At 45.4% G+C, this 24,092-nt stretch overlaps 1 protein-coding gene across 8 annotated transcripts in view, besides 1 other annotated feature; it reads left to right on the top strand.

Moving 5' to 3' along the window:
• Positions 1-24,092, top strand: part of Gfra1 (glial cell line derived neurotrophic factor family receptor alpha 1) — a 220,366-nt gene that overhangs the window by 16,407 nt on the left and 179,867 nt on the right. The gene's annotated exons all lie outside the window — the stretch shown is intronic.
• Positions 19,069-20,309: an enhancer, noted in NCBI's record as "VISTA enhancer mm916". NCBI's record gives its function as "enhancer in: other[5/6]" and the evidence as "EXISTENCE:transgenic organism evidence [ECO:0001131][PMID:17130149]".

Here is a 24,092-nt window from a genome sequence, read left to right as displayed (position 1 = left end):
GGGCAGGTGGTGCTGTTCCTGTCTCTGGCTGCTCCCTAGAGGGAAGATACCCAAAACCTGCAGCATCTCTCCCTGGGGATCCACCAAGAAGGCCATCTGTAGTCTTTCACAGGGTGGGTGTGGTGGAGGGGCAGGCATGGGATCATGATTCTAGTAGAATGCAGTGTGGCACAGTGGTAACATACACAAAACTTGCAGTTAACATACCTGGTTTGAATTCTACATTCCAGCAGTCTCCAGCTATGGGAACATAGGTAAATAGTACTGTAAAACCTTCTAGGTCTCTCTGTTAGCAGGTAACAGAGTATCCAGTTTACGGGGTGTTGGAGGGCATAGAGCCTACTTAGCATGCTTTAGCATTGCCAAATAGCTTGCGAAGGGGGAAGCAAGCACTTCTAATGCTGTCCTGGTAGTTTTTTAGTCAGCTTGACCCAAACTAGAATTATTGGAAGAAGGAACATAGGTTGAGAAAATGCCTTCATCAGATTGGTTTTGGGCAAACCTGTGGTCAATCATTTTCTTGATTGATGATTGATGTGGGAGGGCTACGCCCACGGTGGGTGGTGCCGGCGCTGGGCAGTTCTTACTGGAAGTAGAAGAAGGTATTTGGACATGAGCCTGGAGAGCAAGCCAGTGAATGGTGTTCCTCCATGGCCTCAGCTTCAGTTCCTGCCCCTGGCTTCCCTCTGAGATGAATTTTAACAGGGTGTGTGAGCCCAATAAACCTTGTCCTTTGCAGGTTACTTTTGGTTGTGGTGTTTATCACAGCTGGAGGAAGCAGATCAGGATAAATGTTCTTCTTCTGTGCCTCCTAATCCCTCTCTCCTCCTGCCTCAGTTTGTTAGCATGAAGTGGGGATAGATGGGTTGAATTGAAGGAGAAGAGGAGAAGGAGGAGGAGGAGGAGGAGGAGGAGGAGGAGGAGGAGGAGGAGGGAGGAAAGCAAGTAAGCAGGCATCAGTTGGGTGTACTCTAAACGATGCATTGTTTACTCACAACACAGCAGCAGCTCACCGTTTCCAGAGGCTTCTGTGTGCTAGACGCTGTGCTGCTCGATGGGGAGGTGTTGGTGAGTTAGAGTACAGAGTGGGGTGAAGTGGCCTGGGGATGGGGGAAGGGAGAAGAGAGACAGTAAACATGGACAAAAGAAAGTTCTGGAAGGAAGTCTGTATATGGGGAGAGGAAGTTTTGGCCAACTAGGGCATCTTAATGGGAAAGGAAAGGGTTTACCCAGCACAGAAAACTTACATCAGATACATGAGCCCAGTGAGGAATAAATGTGAATGTGGTGGAAAAAAAACCCCCAAAAACAAAAGGGATGATCTCTCTCCCTCATTATCCCCCTCCCTCATTATCCCCTTCCCCCCACTATCACCCTCCCCCATTATTTCCCCTCCCCCATGAATGCTGGAGAAGGTTTTGAAAATGTAATGTTTGCAAACAACATAGAAGCAGTCAGTGCAGTGTTTTCTATTAGTGGTGTAAGGTTCGCTAGCTCTGGGTATTTATTTTTTTCCCTTCTTGTCTTCCAAATTGTAATTTTAAAAGATGAGGCATTTCATATTCAAGAGTTTCCTTTGTCTGAAATAAATTATTCATTTCTCCCCAGTTTCAGAAACAATGAACATAATACTTAATGCACCACAATTAAGCGGGCGTAGCTCAGTATAAAATTATGTTCCCTGCGTTTGGGTGGCAGGCAGCGCGCAAGGAGCATCCTCTATCTTGTCGACATTTGTTCCTCAGCAGAAGAACATAAAGTCAGAGAGACAGAAATGGGTTTTGTTTCTCTTGTAGTGGAGGAGGGGGTAACTCTAGACCCCTGCAGACTTGTTTTTGACATTCCACAGCTGTTGGTGGCTAGGTCTCTTAGAAAGAATGGCTTACTGGGACTATGTTGTGTACGGGGTCAGGTGCGGGTCAGAATCCCTAAGCAATGCCCACTTGTTTCAGTCTCCTTTGTCTGGGTTGAGATCCCTCTAGAATCCTGGGTGTGACTTCCTTTGGAGGCTGAAGGCTGCTTCTCTTGAATTTAGGCTGTTTGATGACAAGGGTGCTTTTAAGTGCCAGCCTATGGAATACTCGGCCTGTGACAAGATTCCTGCCTGAGAATGTCTGCTAACAAGCACGGGCGGTGAGGGGAAAATCCTCAAGCTTCAAGGTTGAACTGTTTGTTGTCTTGCCTGGAAGATGTTCCGGGTGCCTTCTATTCCGTTTGCAGCCCTGAGGTCATATTCAAAGTTGGCCCTGGTTGTCAGTGGGCAACCACAGAGATAATTTAACCGTGGCATGTCTGCCAGGTACCAAAAAATCAGATGCAAGAGGCACTTCTAGGCTATTTCCTGGAACCTTCACTAATGCCCCGAGTATTGGCCTGGAGATGGGACGTTCACCACATCTTACTTGGGAGGGAACCCAAACCCTGATACCCAGTGACTCATGTCCACACAGCTAGCTGGTAGTAGATCTTGAATTCCAGCCAAGTTTGTCTAGCAGGAAGGGCTTTGCTGCTTTCTGCCTTTCTGATTGTTTTGTAAGAAATAGAAACAATTGAATTCAAGACAGATTCTCAGGGTCCTCTGGTCTAAGCACCCTCTTTATTTTTGAGCAGAAAAAAAAAAGTATCTCTTACTGTAGAAAGCTCAGGAAGAGAGCCCTAGAGGTGACCAGTGGACTTAGATTGTCTCTGTCTTTGCCCTTGGCTTAGTGCCTAGTGCCTGTTATGACTGCCATCCCAGGATGTCAGAGCTCTGGATCTTTGCTGCCACCAAATGCCTCTTACCTGCTCCTTTAGTTTCTGAGGAGCCTCTTGCTTTGACCATTACTTCCCATGTTGGCTCCAGAGGGACCTCTGGGAATTAGTGTATGGGTCCTGCGACATCTCTGAGCTCTGTTTGAGGAGTCCTCCTTTGCAGTATGTCCATCCAGCTGCCTGCTAGATACTTCCACCATGGTAACTGGACACAATCCACAGCTGCCTCATGGAGAATGGGCCTCAAATCTTAGCCTAAGAAGAGGCAGATCTAACCTAGGGAAGATGTTTATTGTGTGCTGGGGCGAAAAGAGGGTGGGCTTGGGCAGCCATGTCAGAGTTTGCCCACTGACTTCACGAATTCATCACTTAGGGACAGTATCTGTAAAGCAGAGGTACGAATGTAGAACCAGGTTTCGTGAGAGTCGTGTGCAAGGGCATCACTCCCTGTGAAGGGGCCTCACCATGGTGAAAAATTCTTACAAAACAAACATCAGGACATTTCCATCACTTGGGAGGGGCTTTGTCTCCTGTCTGCCCTTGCAGCTTGTCCTGGTGGACAGAGTGAAGGTATAGCTCAGACTTCCTGGATGGTTTCCAGAAAGGCCTCTCTGCGCAATGGTGCATGTCCTGGTTTGCCTGTAAAATAAAGTGGCCTCACCACACACCCGTTGTATACCTCACTTGTTTCAGTCTGTCAAAGACTGGAGGTGATGTGGTTACACCACAATCAGCGACCTGCTCTCCCCACATTCTTCATTAAGAAAAGCACGTAGATGCAGATAGAAATAGCCTTTTAAAAATGGCTCTTGACGAGGGTTTGACCTGCTGATAGAATTGTGGTGAGCCTGGAGAAGGAGGGAAAGCCAGTGGGTATGGGTTCCCAGGAGAGAGAGGAGCCTCAGTTGAGGGCTGAATTTTACTGTTAAAAACAGAACTTACAAGCAAAGAGCTTGTTAGATAAGCACACTCTGACGCAGGCCTTAAACGCCTGGCAAATATTTACCATGGATGTGCAACACAAAGCTAAATGCTTAGATGGTCCTAAAATAGAAAAATTTGTACTCAGGCTTTTATGTTTCATGACTGTGAGCAATAAGAAAATAACCAAAGGCTTACTGTCCTCCAAGGAGCTCCCTACAATCCTGAGGGGACAGTGGAGTGCTACCACGTCTGTACCTGTCCTCCTCACAGACAACTGTCCTCACATGTACAGAGATTTGTACTCTCCTCACTGTGTAAGGGACTCTAGCATTTTTCTCTGTAAGCCCTGATTATGTGCATCACATACCTGTATTTCTGGGTAGTCTGGTTAATCAGAGTGTGGGATGCTGGCATTTGGAGGTTTTGCCTTCCCATAGCCTCTGGGAGTAAAGCTCTCTTGGAGTGTTTAAATTCTAGAGGGTTGGCATTGTACCTGGGAAAGTCACTCTGTCTGTCTCTGTCTCTTTGTTTCTCTCTGTCTCTCTTCCTTCCTCCCTCCCTTCCTCCCTCTTCCTCTCCCCTTCTCATCCCTCTGTCCCTCTGTCTCGGGTGTGTGTGTGTGTGTGTGTGTGTGTGTGTGTGTGAGAGAGAGAGAGAGAGAGAGAGAGAGAGAGACAGACAGACAGACAGACAGACAGACAGACAGACTCTGAGATTCTTCTGAGTAAAGTCTCTAAAAGTTCCATATGGTTAGCCCGTTTCCTTCAATGGCTTCTGTCCCCTGGCAGGGTGGCCTAGACTGACCATTTTAGTGTCCCCACCATGGCACTTTTTATGCTTCCAGTGTTCCACAGGTAGGCCTGTGACGTTCGTCACTATCCCTTGTGTAGGTCTGTGACATTCCACTACCTGACTCCCATCTCCCACGCCATGCTGCTTGGTTGATAGGGACGTTGGTGATTTTCCTGGGGATCCCTCCTGTTCTGATCCATCATGTGCTTCTTGGTGCATCTCCAAGGTCTTTGGGGGTTCAGTTCATTGCTGGATGTTCTAATGCTTCGGAAGCTGGACACTGTGCACAGGAACACCAGTGCAGGCAAGACAGATGACACTTCGGTGGGGAGTTACAGCGTGATTAAAGAAAGTATGTTCTGATGGTAGCCAGTGCCATTAATAAAACACAGACCCATGTAGTGGTCACTGGAGGGCAGAGGGCACCTGCCCATAGGGAAGCCAAGAAGAGCCTGCTGTCGAGATGACTCAGAAATGAGATTTTGAGTGACAGAACTGGCCATTCTGAGCACCAGCTAAAGACCACCTTGGCAGAGCGCATGGTGAAATAAGCCAGTGTTGGTTGGCTTATGTAGGCAATGGTTTCTATCCTATAAAGACGGATATACATGGGGCCAGACCACTGTCAGTTTTCAGTGAGAAGTACAGCCTGAGACCACAGGGGTATTGGAAAGTCAGGCCTGGGTACCAATCAGGGCTAAAGAGGCTCGTGTTCCTTCGCTGTGAAAGCTGCCATAGTTAATATCTCAGCACTTTAGTTTGAAGTTGCTTGAGTTGGAGATATTGTGTGTGAGTCACTGGGAGGAGGAGGAAGAGGAGGCAGGGACCTACTGTCCCCAGGACATTCTGGGTGCATGGTTCAGAAGTGTCATTTTTAAATGCATGATGCTTTTCTCTCCTGCCTTCTTTCTTACCTCTCAGATACTGCTACAGTTTTCATAACATGGTATCCACAGAACCAGCCCCGTCTGATACTGTTTTTGTTTCTTGCCCCCCCCCCCCCATCATGCCCCCAGGGTTTCTCTGTAAAGCCCCAGCTGTCCTGGAACTCACTTTGTAGACCAGGCTGGCCTCGAACTCAGAAATCCGACAGCTTCTGCCTCCCAAGTGCTGGGATTAAAGGCATGCGCCACCATGCCCGGCTTGTTTCTTGTTTTTTTTTTTTTTTTTTGTTGTTGTTTCTTTCTGTTCATTTGCTTGTATCTTTCACTTGAATGTTATTTCAAATCAAGGACCTCATTTGCCTTGTTCCTTGCTTTGTCTCTAGTTGCAGAAGCCACACCATAGGCACAGTATCTGCTCAGTGAGTGGGATCCAGATAGATGCAAATAAACTTTTGAATAATTGTTCAGTATCGTGTCCTTATTGGATGCCCAGGACCTAGGTGATCCAGGACAAGTATGCGCAGTCATACTGCCAAACAGTATTTATTTGTTATTTTCTTTCTTATGGCTGGGTCACCAAGTGTTAAAGAGGATGCACTGCTCGTCTGAGCGTCCTCCATGGTTGGGGTTATAGGAACATGTGACTACCCCTCCCTGAGAACTTGGTTTTAGAACACTGTCACTAAGAAGTCACTGTCACTGACTCCCAGCTTTTGTGTCTGCTCTTCATGCTGGAAGATGTCATTCAGGGTTTGACAGTGGGACATCTGACATCTCCCAGCAGGTCTGTGCATTTCTTTGGGTATACATGCGCTAAAGATCCAGAATCTTGAGGGCTCAACATCCCAAGCCAGGTGTATGTGCTACGATGGTGAGCAATGTCAGAGTTGGCCCCTGTCTTGGATGCTCTAGCAGTCAAGGGGGTAACGCTCAGAGATCTTGTATACAACGCCTACCTCCAGGAAAAGCAGGTGTTGCTAAGAGGACCATAACAGAGAGCTGGTTAAGAAAGCTGGTTCAGAAAGACTAAGAGTGCATGGCATGAAGGATCAGGAGACAGGCCAGGGTAGGATGAGTCAAGAGAAGTCATCCAGGGATGGTGGTAGCAGTTGGGGTGGGGCCAGGCCCAGAGCAGGCCTGCAGATGCAGCCTACAGCTAAACCTCGGAATGCACCGTGGAAGCAACTGTCGTCATTGTCACATTTGAGAAGTACCAACTGCACCCATGTGGGAAAAGGGCTTGTGCACTACAGATTTCATTCTTGTCTTTTCAGAGAGAACCATGCCGTCTTAGACCCTTTAACCCTCCAGCCTCAGCTTCCTCAACAGGGCTTGTTTTCATATCTGCCTAATAAGGACTTTATAGACTTATGAGCCTATGTCGTAGAGAAAAACATGGGGCAAAAACTAGAGTTTTGAAACTCTGTCAGCTGTGTGAGGGTAATGGATCCCAGACAGCTTGAAACACTGAATCCCAGACCTTCAGAAAAAGGAGCCTGGAGAAGCTTTTGGTAAAAATGCAGAAAGTAGGTTGCAAATCGCTGTCCTGTCTAATCATGGAAAGTCATCTTAAGGCCCGTCACCTGGCCTCCCAAAGCATAGCTTATTACCTACAAGGCTCCAGGGGAAGGGAGATCTGTGGTTTGTTCTACATGCTTGGGAAAAGTCTGTGTGTTGCAGGCAAAGCTTGAATCTGGAGGCTTTGGTGTTATGTCCCTGCCTGAGAAGCCTGCTGGACTCCAGTTCTGGGGCCAATACCTCCCTTCCTCTCCCTTCCTCTCCCCTTCCTCTCCCCTTCCTCTCCCCTTCCCTACCTCCCCCCTCTTCCTCTGCCCTCCTCTCCCATCCCCTCCTGTCCTCTCCTCTTCTTTTCCCTCCCCTTCCCTCTCCTCTCCTCCCTTCCCCTCTCCTTCCCTCTTCCTACCAGGTCTCTTCCTGGCAGCAGAGGTGCAGGCCAGTCACCTGGAAGGACTCAGATCTGGAGGGACTCAGCCTGTGAAATAAACAGGTGGCTTTCCTGCTGTCTGAGGCTCAGAGTCTCATGTCAGATATACACAAGGTTTTGAGAGGATCCCATGACCTATACCACCCACTGTGAGCAGATGTGACCATTTTCTCCTTATCATCTTAAAAGGAATCACTATAGGAACAACTGAGCTATCCCTCAAGTACCACCAAATAATTGATGAAGAGTCTTCTCTGCCAGACATAACAGGGATACAGTGAGGGACATGCCAGGGAACACCCTTACTCTCACATGGCCTACACTTTGATTAGGGGGGACACATGTCATAAATGCAGAGGAGAGGGTCAGGGCAGACTTAACAGGATGGCTACTGTTGTGTTTTCTTAATAGTTTTTATTATATTTTAAGTGTGTGTGTGTGTGTGTGTGTGTGTGTGTGTCTGCTTGTGGATACATGCATTCAAGTGCTGGTGTCGAAGGAGACCAGAGAGGTTGGATCCCTTGGAGCTGGAGTTATAGATGATGTAATTGCTCTACGTGGGTTGGGTTCTGGGACCCAAAATTTGGTCCTTTGGAAGAACTTCAGGTGTGCTCAACTTCTGAGCCATCTCCCCAGCCTCAGTAGGTACCGTTTTAGGGAGACTCATAGCCTTGTGAGGTTTGGTATAGAATTGTTGAATCTGGGGAGCTACTCAGGACCCAGGCTCAGAAATGGAAGTGGTTCTTAGGGTCTAAGTAAGTGTTGTTTATGGACAGATGAGAGAGAGGGACAGGGCAGCTGCCTGGGAAGGTGATTGGATGCTGCAGGGCTTTAGAGACCATGAAGGTCCAAGTGTGATGAGAAACTCTCGGAGGACCTGGAGGGTTTGGGAGAGGTCAGTGTTGTGAATTAGGAAAATCTCTTGACGGCAAGCAGGCAAGGAGGGGCAGGAAGAAAGCAGATGCAGCCTGTGCTCCAGACCTTCTCGGGCTCAGCCTGGGGTGCGGGGTGGGGCTGGGGGAGGGGAGGTAAAAGGTTAGGGATGAGAAGCCCCCAGGGCACACTGATAGACTTTGTGCATGGTTGAGAGCAGTCAAGGAGGACTTGAAGGCGGCTGTGCAATTCTGCACAGGTTGTTTACCTGGGTGCCCACAGTGCCTTTGGCTGAGGTGGAGAAATGGGCAGGGTGGGAACAAGGCTGTTTTCAATTTGGATGGTGTAACTTCAGATTCTGTTTTGGGCATGCTCACTGCAACATGCCCTTTTGTTCATGCATACATCTCTGTCCCTCTAGAATCCCGACACTGTGGAGCTACTGTCTGTCCAGTCTCAGTCCGTCACTAAGAGGATTTCCCATGAACGAAAAGGACATTATGTTACTAATTTTTGTGTGTCTGAAATAACAAGTATTGCTGCAATCCTGATACTATTCTGGATGCTTTGTGAACATGGGTGTGTGTATTCTACCTATAAATGGAATGACTGACTGGGTTATGGGGTAACCATGTCCTGCTGAGATATAATTGTTACATAAGAGGGGTACAGTACACATTTTCACCTTCCCTTTTAAGTCCTTCAGAGTTAGTTTTGTTTGTTTGCTTTTAAGCACTTGCCATACCTCAGTTTCATAGCATGTTAACCAGCATCTTTGCCTACCCTGGGTGGGCTGTCTTTTTGGCACACACCTGGAAAAAGTTACTTTTCCTAGTGTTTTTGCTCAGGAGCCTCGGCCTTGACCTTGGCTCTCTTCCAAGGCTCTAATTTTAAGAAAAAGTTTAGATCTATAGAAAGCTTGAGGTAGAGTTTTGAGTTTCCATGTCAATTCCACCATGTTGCTTTAGTGTGATACATTTGTTACAAATAAGACCTTATAATGCTACAATATTGATACATTATTACGCCTAAAGTGTACTGTTTACATTTACATCATGAAATTCCCCGGGCTTGACAGATTCATGTCACCTTTATCTTTTAAACATTTTGAAGTATGGTCTCCTGAGTTGCTTTGGCTGAACTCGACTCTGGCGATCTGGAATGTTCTGACTTGGCTTCCAAGTATTGAGGTTGTGGGTCTGTACCATGACTGTGCTCCACCCCATCACTATCTTACAGGATAGTGTGCCACAGCTCTAAAAATCCCCCTTCTCCTTCCCATTGGAAACTAGCTTCTGTCTTCACAGTGTGGCTGGAATTGTGCCACTGTACTGACAGCTAACTGGTTGAACCATATTTCAAACTAGTTATACAACCTTACAGATTGGTTGTACTGTCTTAGTATTGCTGCAGACTGGTTTTTTCCTTTAGTGGTTCATTGTTAGTTTCTGAATAATTGTGTTGCACTATAAGGAGTATGAAAACTTGCTCATTTCCCTGTTGACAAGTGTCTTGGCTCAAATTTTAGCTGCTCCAGTTTTGGAAAATTATGAATAAAGGTATAAACATTTCACTGAGGCTTTGGGTCAGACATAATTCTTGTATAATATTTCAATTAATTTTTGACAATTTTACAAAATGTGTTTTGATCCAGTTCACTCCTCTTCCTCCCTCTAATTCTTCCCAGATCCACCTTTGACTTTCACACCTTCTTGCAACCTCAAATACTTTTTTTAAATTTTAATTATTCAGTCCAGTTTGGGTTCTTTCCACTGAAGTGATGTTGACAAACCAGGGACCATACTTGACCTTGAAGGGCACTGCACACACATGGTACATAAGCATGCATGCAAGCAAAACACTCATACACAGTGTATTAGTCAGGGTTCTGTAGAGTCACAGAACTTATGGGTAGTCTGTATATAGTAAAGGAATTTGTTGATGGCTTACAGTTTGTAGTCCACCTCCCCAACAGTGATCAGCAGCAGCTGTGAATGGAAGTCCGAGGATCTAGCAGTTGCTCAGTCCCACAAAGCAAGCAGGGGAAGGAGAGAAAAGTGTCTTCTTCCAATGTCCTTATGTAGGTCTCCAGCAGAAGGTGTAGCCCAGATTAAAGGTGTGTGCCAACACGCCCTTAATCCCAGATGACCTTGAACTCAGAGGTCTCCCAGTCTTAATCTTCTGGAATCCATAGCCACTATGCCTCAAGATCTCCATGCCAAGATCCAGATCAGAAACTTGTTATTTCCTAGTCTCCAGATTAGGATCACTTCCAATTCTGGATTGTAGTTCATTCCAAATATAGTCAAGTTGACAACCAGGAACAGCTGCCACACACGTATAAAATAAAAATAAATAAATCTTAAAGAGAACCGACTCTTCCATTAGATATCATCAACTATTTAGAGCTCTTCAGCTAGGGTTGGGGACTCCTGAGTTTGTCTCCTCCGTGCTGGACTGTGGACTGGCTTAGACTTGTGCAGGCAACCACAGCTTTGAGTTCACGTGTGCAGCCATCCTGTCACTCCAGAAGGCATTCTACTTCTCCCCAAGCTGCTGGCTTTTAGGATCTTTCCACCCCTTTCCATGGTAGTCCCTGCGCCTTGGGGAGGGATATGATCCAGACAATCCAGATGTCTCTTTGCTGACAGAGCCCTCCTCTGATGCTTTCTCTCTGCACTTTTACCAGCTGTGAGTCTCTGCATTGACCACTGTTCACTGCACAAAGAAACATCTCAGAGGAGATCCGAGGAGGCCCAAGAGCTGCACTAATCTGTGATACAAAGACAAACTCAGAGGGCAATTTGGTACTGTGTCCATTTAGCAAAATAATAGTAAGTTTAGCCCTGGGACCTATGAGCTCCCAAGCCTGCATTCTTGTCTAGATTTGCAGGACTGGACAAAAAGAGCTTAAATCCAAACAGAAAGCCATTGTGTACCTTATAACATTTGTGCTATAGACCTAAATGTCTCACTCACTTGGATAAGAATACCTGGGCATATGGCTGCTCAGTTGTGCTTTAAGCCAGTGCTTAGCTTGACTGTATGCTCAGTGGCTGTTCCATCTTGCTGTCACTCTCCATGAATGAGCGTTCCAGTTGCTCCACATCGCCACCAGCATTTGGTGTTATCATGATTTTGGATTTTACCATTCTCGGATGCAGAGAATGGTGTTTCCAGTTGTGTATTACTTTCTTCTATGATACTGAACTTTTTTGGTCTACTTGTTTCTTCTCTTTTGTGTGAGATGTCTTCTCACTTCTTTTACCTGTTTATTTTTCTTACCCATTTTTAAAACCAAGTTATAATTATTTTTTTTTTTTTGAAACAGGGTTTCTCTGTGTAGCCTTGGCTGTCCTGGAACTCACTTTGTAGCCTGAGCTGGCCTTGAACTCAAAAATCTGCTGGGATTAAAAGGCGTGCGCCGCCACTGCCCAGCCCAAGTTATAATTCTTGATGTTTTTTTTTCCTAAAACAATTATTTTCAGATGTGTTCACCTGCTCTGGGTATGTTGTAAATGTCTTGATTTGCTCTTTGTTTTCTGGATCGTAATTTCTTTAGTTAGAGCACTCAAATTCAGAGTTATTTTCTCCAAGAATTTGGGTGGGTGGCACCGATAAACATTTTTTACATAATGCTCTTTGTTACAGTAGGCTCCCACATAGGCTATCAAACAGGACAAGGCTGGGTTTGCACTCCCACACAGGGTATCAAACAGGGCAAGGCTGGATTTGCCAGAAGAAGGGGGCAGCCAGCGTCTTGCCCCTCTGCACCCGCCTGGACCACACTCTGTGATCAGGTTGGAGAGTTCCAGATGGTAGTCATGAGGGTCAGAGAGAAGCTGGATTGTGCAGCCATCCCAAGGATCCTTTTACAGGACAGGCCTTCAGAGTTTCAGAAGAGTCATCCTACAGCTCAAGGTGATGTGAATAGATCCTGTGTCACTGTAAAACTGTCTCTCTCAGCATTTTATGACTTGGCTATCAGTTTACATATTGTTTCCTGGAGCTAACATCTTACTTTTCTTGCTGTCTAATATGTTAACTTTTCATACCTGTTTTTGTTTCACCGATCTCTAGACAAGGCTTTGTTTTTGTTACTGAGTATGTGTGCCGGTGTGTGAGCCGATGACACAGACACGGGAGTCCATCAGAGGACAAGCTCTGGTGTCATCTCCACCATGTTTGAGACAGTCTCTTGTGACTGCTGGGATACCAGGCTAGCTGGCCTATGCACTTCTCGGTATCCTGTCTCCACGTTTGTCTGGCTTTTAACATGGGTTCTGGGGATTTGAACTTGGATCTTTATGCTTGCCTGGCAGGCACTTCACCCACTGAGCCATCTCCTGGATGCCCAGGTTTGCTTTTTAATTTCTCCCATTTGGCATCACATAATACATTGTCCCAGTGTGAGTTCATCTTCATTTCACTTTCAGATTTCTGCTTAATTTGCCTCCTAAGGCTTTGCATTCTCGCGGCTGCCTTCCTTGTGAGCTGCTTATTTATTCTGTCACGTCAATTCAGACTATTTCTCTGATGTGCCTTTTTAAGTGTTCAAGTCTGGCTTCCTGCTAATTAACTGTCTTCTACCGAACTCATCCATCTATTGAATTTTTATTTTAATTAACTGTATATCCAAGTTTCAAATTCCTATATGGTGTTTTGAGAAATATCATTTTATGAAATAAAATTTAGAGTTATGTATGTGTGCGTGTGCGTGCATGTGTGTGTGTGTCCGCGCGCACATGTGTGTGTAGGCGTATGTGTGTGTCTAGGGGTCATGTATGTGTGTTGGGCAGAGGACAAGTCTCAGGAATCAGTTCTCTCCTTCTGCCATAGGGACCCAGGTGTTGACCTCAGGATATTGGCTTGGTTGGCAAGTGCTTTCTGAGCTGTTTGACCAGCCCAAGCCTTGTTCCCTTTGAGCTATCTTTCTGGGCTTCTATTCCTTCTCTGTCTCAATAGCCTTAGCTATTTTAGAGTCTTTCAGGTTGACCTGTTGTCACAGACTCCCATTGATTGCTTTCATGGATTCTATGATGCTGTTTGTTTCAGGTTCATCTTTGGTGACAGTGGCCTTCTGTAGGATTCCTGTATAGCATCCTAAATGCAGCTGTCAGAGTTAATCTCGACTTGCTGTGTGGGTCTTTTGGATGTCAGGGGTACTTGGCCATCTGTAAGCTATTCATCATTCCAATATGCAGGAACACCCTTGGGATTCACTCTAAGGATTTCTGGTTCTTTCTATACCTTGTCCTGGCTCATTCAACAGGGATCCTGTGGGCTTGTTGTCAAGATATGTGGCTTCTTGTCTTCTGGGTGCATGCTGCGATCTTGGTAAGAGTTTCCTAGACAAGGGTTCAGCCTATGATGGCTGCTCTCACAAGGCCCTGACATTGTTATTCTGGGGATGTCACGCTGGCATTATCACTGGGCTCTAATGTCCTGCCACCTAGAGAGGCTCACAGGCAATTATTTGTAAACTTCAGGTGATTCTAAATATGCAGCTTAGGTTGCAAATTACTGTATGTCCCAGTCCCTAGTTATTTTTTGTTGGTTTCTAATTTTTTGGTTATTAATTATGTAACATTTATTATTTGCTCAGATTATATTTATTTATTTATATTTATTTACTTGTTTATTTTTGGTTTAGTTGATATTTGTATACCTGTATCATTTTAGGTTACCATTCTGACCAAAATGAGATGCATCGCATTTTTACCGTTTTTGTCTGCCATGCATAGATTTCCAGAAACCTGCCTGGGTTATTGAATTCTTCGTGCGATTTTTAATTTCTTTGCAAAAGATAGGTCTTTTTCTGTGCCCCCTCCCCCACCCGTTTCTTTCAGCATGGGAGCTCATATCAAATATCTTTAATTAAAATGAGTTCATACTTTGGGGCCGGGTTTGAGGTAATGGCATTCTGTGCTTCCCCTTTGTGCTGTACATTTGAGCAGATTCTGTAGCTGGAGAATATATTCCAAAGTCAGCTATATCAGAGCTGTGGGAAGCATGCGTGTAGTAGGACTTCAGATGTTGCATAAGAAATCACAGGAAGTTTAATTGGGGGAAGGTAAAGAAAATCAATAAAAATAAAAGTGAAAGGAAGTTATTGAGAAGGGAAGTCATTTTTCTGGTGGACTTAAGAAAACATGACATGAGTAAGTTAACCCGTCTGACTGCAGAAACCTCCTACTATGAGGATGTGAGTACCTACTATGTGGATGTGAGTTAACTACAGTAACCATCTACTGTGTGGGTGTGAGTTGACTGCAGTAACCACCTACTGTGTGGATGTGAGTACCTACTATGTAGATGTGAGTACCTACTATGTGAATGTGAGTACCTACTATGTGAATATGAGTTGACTGCAGTAACCGCCTACTGTTTCTGAGGCACCATAGTGTATATTTTAAAGGGATACAGTGGGCCTGCTGACATGGTGCAGCCGGGCTTGCTGAAAGCCTGGTGACGTGAGTTTGATCCCTGGAAGCCACATGGTAGAAGAAGAGAACTAACCCCACAAAGTTGTTCAATGACCCCCCCCCCCCCACACACACACAAGTGTGCTATCAGAGGACAAGCTAATATAATAAATATAATGGTGCACAATCAAAAGAAGGGAAGATTTTTATACAAATGTGGCTTCTGAATCAAATTGAAGGCAGTTTACAAAGGGGTTCATTTTTAATTATTAAAAACGCTACTTTCAGATGCTGTCTTCCAAAATCAAATCAGGGCACCATTAATGAAACATTTTACTTGATTTGATTAGTTTGGGACAATTGACATTACTTGCCTAAGTGACTTTTTATAGGGGCTTGAGTTGGAAAGAAATGAGCTGTGTACAGTTAACATCTTCAAAATAAGCTTCTAAAACTTAAGCCTGAACCTCATCCACACCAGGCAACATCTGCGTGTGCCTGTCACCATAGACAATCACGTCCCTAAACATGAGCATCTGCAAATGGTTCCAGTTGCCAGTGCACAGGCTGGGTTAGGCCCAAACAAGACTGGAGAGTCGGAGCAATTATCTGGGAACTCAAGCCCCAAGTGTAAGAATCTTCCATTTGATATCTTCAGTGTTCTGGATATTTCAGTTACAGGGATGTTTTGATGAAAATCATCTGGGTAATTGCATGAGTTTTCCATTCTATTCAGTGTGTAAACACAGCTGTCCTGTGACTGACAACTTTACAAAATTCTCTCTTGAAAATAACCATTTTTTTCAAGATCATAACTGTGTATGTGTGTGTGTGTGTGTGTGTGTGTCTGTGTGTCTGTGTGTGTGTGTGTGTCTGTGTGTGTGTGTCTGTGTGTGTGTGTCTGTGTGTGTGATAGGCTGTGAAGGCTGGAGGTCAACATCAAGTTTTGTCTTTGATGTTTGAGATAGCGTCTCTTGGTGAGTCTGGAGTTCACTGATCTGGCTAGCTTGGCTGGCCAGTGAGCTGTAGAGACCTGCCTGTCTTCATCTCCCCAGGGCTGGGATTAGAGATGCACACCACCTGCCTTTTAAAAATGGGTGTGCTGGGAATCAAACTCAGGTCGTCAAGCTTGTTTGGCTTGTACTTTGCTGACTGAGCCTCTGCCCTGGCTCCTGGGATTATTAATCATCTCTTGATTGGGAGTTGGTGATTTGGCTCATATTTTGGATCCTTGGCTCTTCTGCACTATCTTCCAGTAAGCATAGCTGGTCAGCAAGATAATCCTTTCGTTCTTAGTGTTGAAGAGACTTCTATATGGATTGAATGGTGTTTCTAGCTAGTCTCTAGAATGAGCAGAACATGCATCTAGCCAGTGCTAATCAATCCAGCCCTTAGCAACAGCCACAGTCCCCTCCTGTGCTCTCTAATCACGGAGAGCATGGCGAATAGTTCCATGTGTAGAGACATATCCAATTTGACTGTCCCATCAATTCCAGATGGTACCTGTTTCTGATGAACCTCTATTCAGAGCCAAAGTGGAACCTCAGCCAACACAGTCTAATTCCATTCCCAAACTCATCTGCATCATGGGGTGTTGAGTATTACTATCCATTGAGCTGCCACTTGGATCAGCTGAAGATACAGATGTGGTCCAGAGAGTCATGCGGGGACCCTCAGCTGGAGGCTTGCGAGGTCTTGTGTTTTCCCATCACAGTGAAACCCTGAAATTGCACAGCTGAGGTTTGTTGTGACAGGTTTCTGTTCTGCAGGGCCCCTCTGTTTTCCCTGGTCTCTTCCAGGCAATTTGAAATGCTCACAAGATAGTTGGATGACGCCTGGGGACCGTGAACCTCTTGGTGACAGGTTCTTGGAAAGGTACACATTGGTTTTCATACCCCTGTTGTTGGTCTTAGGAGTGCTTTGGATTCTTCTGACAGAGGCTGTGGTCACTCCAATCCACAAGAGTATTGTTTTGCAAAGCCACATACTTTAGACATCTCCTGAGTTGTGAAATTTTAAACCATCCACTCTGGGAAAGAAAAATGAGTGGGCCTTAAGCAAGGTCTTGTTTGTGAGGAGTGGCTGTTTTCATTGTGTTCGTTAAGGCTCTTAGCACATGGCTGATGACAATAGATTCAGCTTCTAGATCACTGCTCCGCCATCTTTGGACGGTCACTTGACCCTAAAGGACAAGAGGTCTAAAGGATTCACTTGGTGTGTGTGCATGTGTGCGTGTGTGTGTGTGTACGTGTGTGTTCTCGTTCATGCATGCATGCATGTATACACAAGTGTTTGTGCATGCACTTGCCTGTATGTGTGTGTCCAGGTCAACTTCTGTTATCTTTCTCTACCTTTTTCCACTTTACTTTTTTGAGACAGCGTCTCTCACTGAACCCAGAGCTTGCATTTTGTCTATACTGGGTAAAGAACCTCCACAGCTTTTATGTGGTGCAAGCACTTTACCCGCTGATGGAGTCATCTCTCTAGCCCTCATTTGCTCTTCACGGCGCTTGGTCTCGGGAACCTGGTGGGAATTGAAGTCTCCGGGGAGATCATCATCCCTAGAAAACGCCTCTTTGTAGGCATGTTTTTGTGGTGGTCTGGGAAAGACAATATTCATTGCTGCCAATGCTCCTGTCTTCGTTTTCCCTGTGTGAGAGGGCTAGGCACTCCGGGCGTCAGGAAGGGTGAAGACGGGGAACTCCGTGTGATGTGGGCATGGGAACAGTGGGGAGCAGTGGGGCAGCTCTCTCACCACGGTGGGCACAAGAGGCAAGCACCTCAGGTCGGTGTCGGGGGAGGGGGGGAAACAGTAAGGGTTTTGTTCTGGAGACTTAAGAGTAAACCAGCTGCTTTGAGAAACTCAGTCGCTTAGATTTTCTTGGTGGCCTGATGGACAGACAGAAACAGAACACAAGCAGACAGATCCTCCCCATGTTTTATATCACTCCGTGGGAAACGGCAAGGCCACTTGCTTGTTGCTCTTTTCTATCCATCTATGAAGGCTACAGTTCTTTGGGCCCCACTAAACTCTGCAGACCACATAGTGACCTTACTATCCAGAGACCCTCAACCGCTGCACTGGGGAGATATCAAACAGGGCTCTATTGTGTAACACATTCAAAAACGTTCATACATTTGCTCGGAGTGAACTCTTCAAAAAGTTTGGTAAATCCTGGGGGACTTGCTATCAGCTTAAGGCTTCTGTTGTTATTGCTACACTTAAAAAATGAATCTGAAGTATAAATTATCTTTTAATGAAGAGCAGCAACCTCCTTTTGTTGGGGATGATACTTGTCTATCTCAAGATAAATAATCACTTTAATTATTATGGTGGCTTGGGAAACTACATTTTGCAAAGAATTTCATTCTAAATGTATGACAAGCTAAATTAGCATTTAGAAAGTCCTGAAAGGAATTCATTGTTGCATTTCGTTTTTATCTTCTATCCTATCAGGCTAGCTTTCTTTAATTGAATGTTATTATTTTGGACCTCATAATATTTGCTCTGGGTAAAATAACAATAACTCATTAGATCCACTGCCTCTGCATGAGATCAATAACAAAATTCCCATTATTTATTTTCCCCAAAGACCTTTAGACAGGGCACTGCCAGCGTGGTAAAAGGGAAAGGGGTTTTATAATGATTTACTTTAAGAAGATTTTTGCCTCTGATATATATCCAGCAAAACCCCTCTAGAATTGCACTGTAATATTTATAAAAACAAAAATGTGGAGAAATGTTTCCGTCGTGGTCTGCATTTTGATTCTTTGAAACTTGAGAAATACAAAGCTTTGTGGTGTCTAGAGCAAAATTTGTCAACATGACAGTGTAGGAGGGACTATAAACATTAATATTTTAATGTAAATCCACAAATGCAGATGAATATGCTTGTCCTCCCTCCCCCTCCCCTCCCCTCTCTCCAACGCTTTATCGTTCCTCCATAAACATACTTTTCTTTCTGTCTCTAAAATAGCCAGACATGGGTGACGATATACCTGCTTTGAGATTGCTACTCTAGGGGCTGGGGAGATGTCTCAGTAGGTAAGAGTGCTTGCTGTGCAAGTGTGAAGACCTCGGTTCAAATCCCCAGCATCCACATAAAAATGCAGGTATGGCCATGCACCCTGAGCCCTGACTCTCACTGGAAGCTGTTGGGGGAAAACAGGAGGCTCTCTGGGTTTGATGGCTGCCAGCCTAACTCCAGGTGCTGAGAGAAATCTTGCCTTAAGGGAGTAAAACCAGGAGCAACAAAGCAGGATATTATCATTCTCTGGTCTCAGCCTCCTCCCCCAATGCCCCTCCCCCACGCGCATAACTGACATATACCTATGTATACACACACACACACACACACACACACACACACACGCGCACGCGCGCGTAAGGTAAAGTGATGAAATTCCCATTCTATTTTAGTATGAGCCCAGTGGAGGGAATAGTAAAGAAAAAAAAAAGACAGAAGCTTTGGGGACCCCACTTCAGGAGAATTGTAAATGCTGGTTTTTATAGCTAGTAAGTGCTAACATTCAGCATGGGTAAAAATTATAGATTTTTTTTTTTTTGTATCTCAGCCTTAAAACAAGTGGCCATTTGTTCTGTATGTCAATAGTTGCGATGCAGATGTGGAGAAAGAGATCAAAATATTCTGCCTCAGAAAAATCTGTAATGTCCCATAGATTTTTAGATTAAATGGACCAGATTAGAATAATGGCCAAGGACATTATTCCTTCATTGAGTAGATTACAACCAATTAAGTCGTAATTCTGAGCCCTTGTTAAATAAATATCTCTTATGATCAATCTCGGCGGAGGCAAGGGGATATTAGGCTTTCCCATAAGTTCCTGTCACTCTAGGAGTTCTCCGTGAACCTGAAAGGGTTCTGTCCCCAGAGAGAGGTCCACACAGTCCTCACAGTGTGGGCTGTAGACTGTATGTGTCACATGTGTAAATACACATGCTGTGATCTGAGTCACTTTTTAGCAGGGCACTTGGGAAGGCAGGCATGCCATGGCCTGAAGGCTGGAGGCAGATGGAGGAGTTTGCTGTGTACTTCTGACACTTACAAGATGGAGTAAGTCTTCCTGATCCCTCACAGGGTCACAGGGAGGTTACCTTGCTGGCGCCTTCCCCAGGGCCCCTCCAAGCGAGTGCTGAAAGACAAGCTTTCCTCTAGTCATGTGCAGCCTGGTTCCAGCAGCTGCTCCCAAAAGAGTTGGTGAGAAAGCCAGTCAGGCTTGTGTGTACTTTGTGTTGTATATAATTCAGGTGTTAAATTTATTGGAAGACTGAGCCTAATGTAAAACACAGCGTAAAAACAAGGCTCCGGGGGTCAGCTTTCTGGAACATTTGGAAAGAGCTGAAGGTTCTCAGGATATCTGCTTTGGGGGTGGGAGTGGGGAGGGGGTAGGGTGAGCCATAACTAGTGTTGTGAGCTCTGAAGTGGAGAGTGAAAGATAGCTCTCTAATCAGCAGGCCTCTCAGATGTGGCCTGTGACACCTGAGAGGTAGCACAGGTGGTGGTGTGTTCCTGCAGGAGACCCTAGCCCTAGTTCCTTGATGTTGTGAGAGCTTTAGGGCCATTCTGGGAGGTCCTGTAGCTGGGGCTTGTTGGGAATAAGCGATGAGAGAAAATGGGGCAGTTTTTTTCAGATGTTGGTTGGCAGGGAGTGTCTGCTGTCCTGCTACTTTGATAGAACACAACAGGATGAACCTCGATACTGCAAGAGGAGCAGAGAGTAAAGATGGAGAAAAGGGAAGAGGCTGGCGCTCTCTCTCTCTCTCTCTCCCCCTCCCTCCCTCCCTCCCTCCCTCCCTCCCTCCCTCCCTCCCTCCCTCCCTCCCTTCCTTTTCTACTTATTTTGCCATTGGTTTGTTGGTTTTATTAATCAGCTAGATTATTTACTGAATACCTTGTGCTAGATAGTCAACATGGCCAATTGCTTAAAAGCTCATGCTGGAACCAGACCAACTTGAGCTCTAGTCACAATTGGGACCTATGACATCTGACTTCAGAAAAGTCATGCGGCCTCCCCAAGCCTTGATTTCCTTGTCTGTAAAGTCTGATAGATCCATAGACTTTATGGTCTAACTGTGGAGTGGAATACTATACAGCTTTAAAATGTGTGATGCCCTGCTATGGGAAGATCTCTAGAATATCTAAGCATTTCAAGGGGCAAAGAAACTTGTAACACAGAGGCTTATGTACACACCAAAAAAAATTATAGAGATGCCTAAGATACAAGGAAAAACGTTTAATGACAAACGTGAAGTGAACCTGGTTCGTGGTAGAGGCCGAATGAGGGATGGGGGGGGGGGGGTTGCTTTCCATTGTATCTTCTTACGTTTTAGTCATATGCTGCCTTTTATAAAGCTAACCTAGTTTTATTAACCTCCTTGTGCGGGGATAACCTCACTCTTAAACTCCTGTCCCAATGCCTGGATCTAAAGGCCCGCAGAAGCTCTCTAGGGAGGTTGTTACTGTTGTAGTGTTGAAACAATGTTGATTATCCTAGGTTCAGGGTTTCCTGTTTAGGGAGAAGACAGAAAATAACAAGTTGTACCCAGTGTGCCGGAGGGAAGAGGGCTAAAGGTGAGTGAGGAGTCAGGCAAGATTCTTGTTTAGTTTTGAGGGAGGGTACAGGACAGGGGCCCCCAAAGGACATTGGGAATTAGGTTTTTACCGTAAACTTTAATGAATGTGAACTTCCCATCCTCCCTCACAGGGGGCTCTTCGGTTGCCTGCTTTTAAAAATCATTTTTGCTTCATCTTCTTTGTTTCATTATCACCTGTATCCTGGAAGGCTGTGACCTCTTCTCTTCTCTTCTCTTCTCTTCTCTTCTCTTCTCTTCTCTTCTCTTCTCTTCTCTCTCTCTCTTTAATGGTTTTTAGAGACAGGGTTTCTCTGTATAGCCCTGGCTGTCCTGGAACTCACTTTGTAGACCAGGCTGGCCTCGAACTCAGAAATCTACCTGCCTCTGCCTCCCGAGTGCTGGGATTAAAGGCGTATGCCACCACGCCTGGCGTGACCTTTCTTCTCATTAATTTCATTCTGTCGCAGTCACCTGTATATATACAAGATGTTCCTCCCCTTGTACATGAGAGGGGCCAGGGTGAGAAAACTAGTCAAAGAGAGTGCCTGTTCCCTGTTCTGTGGTTCTTGACAAATATTTTGACTCCAGGGACGTGAGGAAGTGGCTCCACTTGCACAGACTTGGTCCACTGGAAGGGAAAGGTGGCCCTTCCAGTTGTGAGCACGGACCGGCCCCTGGCATGCACCTTAGGCCTCGGTGGTTGGGGGCACCCACACTCATAGCCAAGACACGGACTCCTGACAAAAACTTGGACACTGCTCTGTGCCAGAGATAGGCTAATTCTTGGCCTGCTCGAGTTGTCTTAACAGTATTGTAAACTGGGGTGTGTGGTTTCAAAGAAAGAAATGTGTTTCTGGGTTCTAAAGGCTTGAGATGGCCGAGGCCAAGATGCTGGAAGAACATCTTTCCCTTGATTTTACGTGGCTGCCATCTTGTGGGATGCTCATGTGATATCCTCTTTGTGTAAGATGAAGGAATGGAGAGAAAAATCTGTCTGCTTTAGTTAATAGGGGTGTTGCTAATCACATGATAAGAGGGCCCTCCTTCATGACCTTATCCAAACCTAGCTACCCCCAAAGGCTTAGCCTCTGAATGCCATCACATTGGAAGCCATGGCTTCCGTGAGTGACTTTGATGGGGAAACACTATACAGTAGAGTTCCTAGCAGGTTGGAGAGATGGTTGTCACATTGTGGGTAAGGACAGTTGATGAGGCTGGTACTGCTGACATACCTTCTCCTGATGGTAGGAGGTGTTGTTGGTGTGGTTTGAGTTCAGGGGTGCAAGATTTCAACTATGTACTCAGGTTGTCGATCAAATATTGCCAAGATCATTTGACTCACTGTTATAGAAAGAATGAACACTCTTAAGATTTATTTCTTCTGTAGAAAAACTGACAGTTCAGGAAAAGTTATTTAACAGCGTGGAGATCCTCAGGCTGTTTGGAGGCAAGTTGCAGTGACCATTGTAATAACATATATTTCCTCTTTGATTTGGCTGACCAGCCATGGTGTATCATTCTGTTATTGCTTGCTGTGATCTGGTGTCAAAGTATTGAATTTCCTATCTCTCCCTCCAGTTTGTGGTGTAGGCTCTTGCTCTACCCCTGGGATCAAGGCAGAGGGCACTAGGAATACAATTTTGTATGTGCGTATATATATGTATATATAATGGTTAGAATGAGAGTGTACCCCATGGCTCAGATATTTGAACATCTAGTCACTAGTTGGTGACGTGTTTGGGAAGGTTTAGGATTGTGGCTTTGCTGGAGGGAGTGTGACACCAGGACAGGCTTGGGGTGTTTCCACACTGGTCTCGCCCCATGTCTAGTGTGTTCTTGCTGCTTTTGAATTTGAAGATGTCATGTCTGTTGTGTGGCACCATGCTTCCCTTCTGTGGAACCATGAGCCCAATTAAGCTCTTTCTTCTCTAAGTTGTCCTGGTCATGGTGGTTTATCAAAACAGAAAAGTAATTAATAGTGTGTGTAATATAATTTATATTGCGATTTTTACAGTAGCAGGGTTCTGAAGAGGCTGCATGCATTGCCTGGAACTGACAAGCATCCTGAGGATGTGATGGAGTTAGCAGGTATTACATGACAAACTTTTCCTGGGGACACACAACACACATCTACGCACCCTAGATAGGGATCCCACAACAGACAAAAGTGTGAAAACCACCAATGTCCAACTTGGTGAACCATTAATTTTATTGGAGATACAGGACTCACAGACAGATGCATCACCAAGAACCATTCCAGCATGGGCGACAGCTCAGAAATCTGGGAACCTGGAGCACGCTGCACAGCCTGCGGGCAGCTCAGTTGGTCGAGAGCAGCCTTTCCCCAGAGTCAGGTGTTCAGCCTTTCCAGAAGGCAATTGCTCTAAACCTCATCCAGGCAGGTCAGTTAGTTTCTGCTTCTTCCAGACAGCTGGTCTAGTCTCAAGAGTCTTTGCAGCTTTCTTTACTTACTCTGGCAGGGAAGGGCCTATTAAATCTAGTCAGTTTCAGGGACTTCCTGAAGCTATTTTGAGTTGTTTATAAGGAGCTACCTGAAGGATGGATATTTCTTCTTTCTTTCTCTCTCTTTCCCTTCCTTCCTCTCTCTCTCTCTCTCTCTCTCTCTCTCTCTCTCTCTCTCTTTTCTCTTTCCTTCTCAACTGAGTTAAAAAATGGGCCTCTTTTTACTGAGGGTCTTCTCCAAGCACCATTGATTTTATATACAGAGACCTCCTGTTCCAGGTAAGACACACTTGTTATACTTTAGGATAGCAGGTTCTGGTGCCCACTGGGAGCCCATCTCTTCATGTTAGTGGGCCTCTGAGAAGCTGTCTAGATAAGCTTAGGTTTCATCTGAACCAACAAGACCAGGTTGGGTTCCCACAGATGAAATCTCTTTCCTG

The sequence above is a fragment of the Mus musculus genome, chromosome 19, assembly GCF_000001635.26.
Source record: "Mus musculus strain C57BL/6J chromosome 19, GRCm38.p6 C57BL/6J".
NCBI classification, from domain to species: Eukaryota; Metazoa; Chordata; class Mammalia; order Rodentia; family Muridae; genus Mus; species Mus musculus.
This window is presented reverse-complemented; position numbering and strand designations above follow the sequence as displayed.